Raw genomic sequence first — 7,796 nt, forward strand, 5'->3', positions numbered from 1 at the left:
TAGAACTTCAATCGCCCCACTCCGGAAATTCCGAAGATGCGAAAAAGGGTTTTGTTACGACTGAGTTCCCAGGATACAACTAGGCTTGAACCTCAAGAGAGTCACTGCTTCGCAAGAACAGATGACCTCTCCCACACATGAACTCTGCAAGCCAAACCGAGAAGAAAGAAAGGAGAAAACTGGAGAGTCAGAAATTCTGATTTCCAAAAGACGAAAATAGAAGATATTTATAACCTTTTAGAGAGGCCAAAACGTTTTGTGATAAATGAGATTAAAGGCCATAAATCTGACAGTTTGAAAATAGGATGAAAGGTACCTGAATGGTCACCCACCTTTGACTGTCAATCAAAGGCCTCCAAAACCGTCCAACAGTCACAAACCGCCTTAAACTCAATATAAATGCTATTAAAACCTTTCAAACGGCCAGATGTCTCAAAACCGAAAAATCAAAATGGATATTTGCGCCTCATATGCACCTCGCACCGCTGCGAGCGTGCGAAGTGCAAAGTGCGCCATCAAAATGCCACATTGCGCGTCAAGCGCCCTTGCGCACGCACGCGCGCGCGCGTGTGCGCGAACGGCGCGTCCGTTGCTGCACGATGCGCAGCAACGTCCGCAATCCACCTAAATACTCAAGGCTTACCAAAGTAAAGAATAGATTACAAACTCTCTATTTAAACCTCTTGAAAAACTTTTCTCTCTTAGATATGGGACTAAACTTTTCAAAACACTTTTGGTAGTAACCATTAATGATTTAAAACTTTCCTAACACAAAACAGTGTGAGAGACTGAAAAAGTGGTCTTTGACAAACTTTTTCTTAAGAAAGTAGTCCATCCTCTGAGCAGAGCCGGACCTGCAAAGAGGCCAATGAGGCTTGGGCCTCAGGGCCCCTGGGCCCAAAAAAAATTTAGGGGTCCATTTTTAAGGCCAATGAGTATTGTTGAGGTAGTTTATATAAATATTTTATATATTTTTATTTAATATAATATAAAATATTTGAAATATTATATTTGTTTAATGTGAATGCAAATTTTATTGTTATTTTGATTCTTTAAAAAAAATTGGGAGGTGCTGCCCCGGAACTCCTACTAGGGGCCCATTTTTTCCCTCCGCCTCAGGCCCCATAAAACACAGGTACGGCTCTGCCTCTGAGGTTGGATAGTTGCCCTTTAAGCACCATTTACCAAAAGAAATTCTTTTGTTTTGTGTTTCAACTCAAACAAATCTGAACAACAGAAAAACAAATTAAAATAAAGAAGAATAACATTGAATTCTAAATGGCTCTTTTCGTTTATTACGTGAGGAGACGTGCTGTGCTGGGTTGGTCATCGCACTAGTGACGTAAAACCCGATATCCGAATCCAATTAGTTGGATCGGGTAGTCAAATCCAGATCTAATTAGAAATTGGATTCCGTATTAATTTTGCATTGAAATCCGAATTTGAATCCGATTAAAATCTGAATATCCAAATCCAATTCAGTTTTACCTTTTTTCTGTCCGAATCTAACCCAAATCTGATCTGTTGACATCCCTAAATTATAGATAGATTGTCCCTTCAGCATGGCTACCAATTGAAAAATTACAGATGGTTTTTAGATAAAATACTTTTGAATAAAATTGCCGCTTGAACAAATTTCTGGAGTGGATAAAAATGTCTATGCAACCAAACAGCTAAGAACTTTTCCTAGGAAAAGTTAAAAGAACATCGGATCCAGTCATGCCCGCACCAGACCCGAACACCAACTGATACAACCCATCCCTATTGGAAATCGTAGTAGCATAAAATTTCTCAACAAGTTGGAATCCGTAAAGCCGGTTTTTGCTCCTTGTGGAAAACCGTATGAACTAAATGGCGGTTTTTTTAATTTTTTATTTGCCAAACTGTGGTCGATATTTAAGTCTTTTATCTAAAAAAAAAAAAGTAAAAAAAGGTCAGATGGAAATATTATTGCCAATTCTTGCGTCGCATCATGCAAAACGAAGTGAACTGCGCATGTGACAGAAGTAACCTTTGATTTGTACGATATGACAATTTTATCCCTTATATCTCGACCAGGTTGGGTTGGCCAGAACTCACGCTAAGTCCATGGTTGACTTGGCTGAATGTTGTTGACTCGTAACTAGCCTTAATCAAGTTAGATAATCAACTTTAGTGAGTTCGGTACTGCAAAGACGATGCGAACAAGTCTTCAAAGCGATTTCAGAGACTCCTTTTGACTGCGACCGAGCAATCCTTAACCTGTCTCAATAAGTTGGTTAAGTAAAGCAAGACGTGGTCGACTCATTCGATACAAAACCAACCTGCTTCACCAACTCTAGCAACAACTTGGTCATGGTGTTAGCCAATTCTAACAAAGTCAAGACTAGGCGGTCAACGATCCAGGACAGAACACTGACGGAGCCGTCCTTGGCTTGCAAAAGAGAAAACAAGGTTTGAACTGAGTCTTGACCTTGACCACTGGAGTTCGTACTCAACATTGTCAATTTCACAATGATCAAGGGTGTTCTCGTCCAACAAAAATGCAGTAGCTGGCAGCCACTTCCTTTCTCCAAAGGACAGAGAAGAGGGGAGAGGTGTTAGAGTTCCAGCCAATCAGATCCCAGGAGTTGCAACGACGTAATTTACTCAAAATCGAATGGCATTCTTCAACCACGTCCTCTTATATAACCCCCCCCCCTTCTGGCTTCCCTCCGACTCCTGCTCTTACGAAAACTCAAACCCAAAACCAACGCCCTCCTCCGTCGTCCTCTATTAGTTTTCCGGCGAACTGAAAAATGTCCGGCTTGTGCAAGGCCAACAAGATCCGGCACATCGTGCTAATCCGACAGATGCTGAGGCAATGGCGGAGGAAGGCACGGCTCTCCAGGATCCTAGGCGTTGCGGGAGGCGGGGTTCCGGCCGACGTTCCGGCGGGCCACCTGGCGGTTTACGTTGGGAAGAGCCGCCGGAGGTTCGTCGTCCGGGCGAGCTACCTCAACTTCCCGGCGTTCCGGAAGCTCCTGAGCGAGGCTGAGGAGGAGTACGGCTACGACCACGCCGGCCCGATCGCCATCCCCTGCGACGAGCTCCTCTTCGAGGAGATCCTCCGCCTCATCGGCGTCGACGACGCCGACGCCTCATCCTCCACCTCCAAGTGGCGCGGCTCGCGCCACCGTCCGTCGGACGTATCCGCCACCGACGAGCTGCAGCACCGGTGCTCCGACGCGAGGTTCTGGACGGAGACGACGCCACTTCTCAACGCCGTCGCGGGAAGATCCATTGGTTAGGACGACGGGTCCAGATCCGGAATCAGATTACATAAATACCCTTCGATTTCTCCACAAATGACAAGAATCACCCTCTTTTTCCCAAATGGGATTTTTTGCCTTGATGCTTCACTCCTCCCGGAACTCGGTGGCTCCGAACGGGAGGACAATTTGGGTATCAAGACTCGAGATCGGGGGTGTTTTAGACGGTTTTGGCCGTTGATAAAGAAGGTAGGGGTGTTTTAGTAATTTAGTTGGCGATGACGTTCATACTTGATAGCCGTTAGTATCAAGCTGACGGGCTCGACCTCCCACCCTGATTTTATCCCTCTAATTTTGTACATAATATCGTTTTAATTTTTGTTTAATGGATTAAGGAGGTCACGATGACCAAAATTTGTGCAAATTTGGGTGCTTAAGACTTAAGTTGAGATCATTAATTGCCTGATTTGTTTAATTATCCCGAAAGACGATTTTGTCTTTCATCAATTTTCTAATTTATACGGATCGGATCTGGTCCCAATGTAGTCATTGCTAAATCCAACCTCGTTGAATATTGTCTAATCGGATTGTAAAAGCAAAAACTGAATCTGGATCCTATTAGCTAATTGGTTACTATTGGATTCCTATATCTTTAAGATTTTGTTCGGATCCGGATGTAAAGCTCTATACTGAAACCAAACCCGATTATTAACGGGATGTTACTTGCTTATCCAGCGAATACACGACAAAATGCATTTATATTCAATCGGATCTCCGACCCAAATCCAAACTATACTGATAACATTGGGTGAAACACTTTTTTTCACAAGATGCTTTTGAAAGGGTTCTTAAGAGAGCTTGAAAAAGTTACTCCATAAATTTTTTTTCTTTTTTTTTTTGGGCAAAATCTCCTTGTATTTCCATTGAACGAAAAGAAGCACCTTTTACTAATCCAGATCAAGCAATGTGCTGCTGCACCTGACCCTCCAGTGGACCCCATGCATGACAGGCTGTGTGGGAAAGATGGAAGGGGGGGGGGGGGGGGATAAGGTGATTTGACAAAACACAAATTTATGCATTTTTTAAATCATCGCCGTCCGTGACTTCAATCACGACCATTGGTTGTAAAATGATGACATCAGCACTTTTGGTGGGCCCAACTGCTTGCACAATGAATGGAGTCTAGATCGGGTGCAATCACATGACACAAAATTTGTGCATTAAGCACCTAATCAAGCCATAGGCCTCACAACAGACAGGCTCTGTGAACAGGTGCTTAATGTACAAATAATTTTGCAATCATATTGCACCTGATCTTTTCACCTGCGATTGAAGTCATGGAGGGTGGTGATTTCAAAACAGAAAAAGTTGTGTGTTTTATCAAATCACCAGATCTGTCTTTGACACAAATATGGAGGGTGGTCAGGTGCAGCAGCACATTGCAGTTGTGCTATGTGATTACACACGATCCAAGCTCTAATTGAACTGGTAAGAATGGCACTATCCCAACACAAGGGTCTTGGTTTCGAAGCATTGAGTTCGAGTGCTGGGACGTGCTATCCTAACTGAGTGGTCGTGGTTTTGAATGCAATAAAGAGCTACCTTTCCAGCTTGACCATAATTAGTTGCATCTGTTTTTTACTTCATCTCAAAACCATAAATTCATTCATCATTGCTCGTTTTAACAAAAAGTTAATTTTTTAAAATGCATAAAATAAAAGATTGCTTTTATTATTATTTTTTTTCAAAAATAAAAGGTTGCACTTATTCATTCTTGTATGGTGTTCTCTCTCTCTCTCTCTCTCTCTCTCTCTCTCTCTCTCTCTCTATATATATATATATATATATATATATATATATATATATATATATATATATATATATATATATATATATATATATACATAGTGTTCACATAAAATGCAGTGGCGATGCATCATGCATCGCCCACATAGCCACCCATCTTGGAATTTCTCAATATGGGCATGGTCTCCATCTCGAGAAATGTTGAGATGAGTGGCTTTCAGTGTCGCTGCATAAAAAATGCCCATATATATATATGTGTGTGTGTGTGTGGGTAATACATTCGTGCAAAATGAAATATACTTTAAACATGTTAAATGGGTTTTTTGGGTTTTTCATTTTATTTTTAAATCCTGACTGCTTAATTTTTATAGGAATCAACTCTTGAAGTGTTTTATTCTGACACATGAGTAGGCTTTTATATGGTTCAAAAAATCAAGGATCCAAAATCTTTGTAAAATTTTTAGGCTCCAAATATCATTTTTATAGAAAACGCATAATCTAGCTAGGTGTGGATTTGTTGAGATTCGATAAGGTCCAGATAACCTTATCTAATCAGAACTTTTTGTTAATTAGGTTTTCTTATTCTTTGAGGAAACTGTAGTCTGTCGAATTTGTTGTAACTCTATCTCTTTAGCGTTATCTTCTGTAGTCTATATAAGCATGTAATCTGTTAAATGAATATACACAAAAATTCTCCAATCTACGTTTTCTCATATAGTTTCACATGGTATCAGCGCTATCGTCTACAACTCGTTCTTGATGGCCGCCCAAACAATAACTATCATTTTTTTTAGCTGTGAGTCACAAGGACCTGCAGTCGTTCCTGCACTTCTGCTGTGAGCAGCCTATTGTTTTTGCACTCATCTTCGAAGCTGCTATGTCAATCAGGGAATACCCCTGTTTTCTTTTTTTATAGAACAACAACTGTTGTTTTTTCACAAAACAGCAACCTCAGCAGCTCATTACTCGGTTTCTGCCTAGACCCCGACCTTTGCAAGCACTCGGCTACATGGACACCCACACTTTGCAGAGGAAATACCCCCATTTTTTTTTACAGAATAACAACTGCTATCTTTTCATAGAACAACAACTTCTAGCATCTCATTGCTCGATTTCTGCCCAGACCCTGACCTCTGCAAGCACTCGGCTACATCGACGCCCACACTTTGCAACACCATCTCCCTTCCTTCTGAGCAGTAATAAGCTACCTACCTTGTAGTGTTTCATTGTTTTTCTTGGGTACATGGCTGCAACAAGTTCATCTGATAAGTTTACTAGCTCGTTCTACCTACATCACTTTGACAGTCCAAGAACTATTCTTGTGTCTCAACCCCTTGATGGGGACAATTACGCCACATGGAGTAGAGCCATGATAATGGCCTTGAGTGCCAAAAATAAAATCGGATTTATAGATGGAACTATTTTAAAACCAGAGACCAATTCACACTACAAGAATTCTGCGGATTAGCGACGGACGCTATCCGATACTAATCCATTGCAAATCCATTACTAAACTATTTCGCGATGGATTGACGATGGCTTAACGATAGATAACGTTCGTCATAATTTTTTGGTCCCTAATTAGCGACAGAATTGATCTGTCGCTACTTCCGTCGCTAATTCGTGATGGATTAGCAAATGTCATGATCCGTCGTTACATAAGCACTAATTTGGTTTTGCAATAGATACATATCCATAGCTAATCCGTCACTAAAATTTAATGATGAATACATATCTGTCTCTAATATCTGTCGCCAATTTAGCGATGGATTACATTCCATCACAAAACATCGGTTGATTCAGTTTTTGAGACAGATAAATATTTGTCCCTAATCTGTCGCTAAATTGGGGACAAATATTCATCACCAAATACCGTTGCCATTTTGTAACTGAATTTCTTTGAAAAATCTATTGTTGAATATTAGCAACGAATAATATCCGTTGCTAATTCATCACAAAATTTAAAAAAAAAATAAAATAATTTTGTTTGAAATATAAATATCGAGAAATAACTTCTCGTTATACAATTTATATAACCTGTGTATAAAAAGCAAAGTATATATAAAAAATACATATACAAAGCAGGTGAAACAAATTTAACACAAGTTATAAGTGAAACAAATTTAACAACTCAGTATAATCTTCGTCAAGTTCTAATTAGTTACAACTGAACATATATAAAGAGTTTTGTTTGAAATAACTAGTACGTGAAAAAAATCCAACACATGAAGCTAATCCTTGCCAAGATTCAGAGCATCATCCTCTTCATTGTCTCGATCTACCCCTCCATTCATGCCTCCATCAGCTCCTCTACGTTGATCATCTCCAGCATCCTACAAGAGAACCAAAATGTTAGTATTGATAAACAAAATATAATGAAATAAATTATATGCAATGCACCTAATCTAAGGCAATCAAAGTAATATGGCTGAATGACACATATACTAGCAATAAAGCTAAGGACATTAACAGAATTTAAAAGTTGTCAAAAAAATTATAGTGATGAAATCATGCTTATATGTGTTCTAAGGTTGTCAAAAAAATTTCATAATGATTCAATCATGCATATATGTGTTCTAAGGTTGTTAAAATTTTTTTATAGTGATTCAATCATGCATATATGTGTTCTAAGGCTTTCAAAAAAAAATTATATTGATTCAATCATCTATATATTTGTTCTAAGACTGACAAAAAAGTTCATAGTGATTCAATCATGCAGATATGCGATCTAAGGTTGTCAAAAAAATGTCAGTGATTCAA

The 7,796-nt window shown here is 39.6% G+C and overlaps 1 pseudogene; it reads left to right on the plus strand.

Moving 5' to 3' along the window:
- The first annotated feature begins 2,777 nt into the window (after positions 1 to 2,777).
- Positions 2,778 to 3,269, plus strand: LOC149818100 (protein SMALL AUXIN UP-REGULATED RNA 51 pseudogene; annotated as a pseudogene).
- Positions 3,270 to 7,796: the final 4,527 nt, after the last annotated feature.

Source organism: Nuphar pumila, chromosome 13 (assembly GCF_984573655.1).
Source record: "Nuphar pumila chromosome 13, dmNupPumi1.hap1.1, whole genome shotgun sequence".
In the NCBI taxonomy this organism is placed as follows: domain Eukaryota; kingdom Viridiplantae; phylum Streptophyta; class Magnoliopsida; order Nymphaeales; family Nymphaeaceae; genus Nuphar; species Nuphar pumila.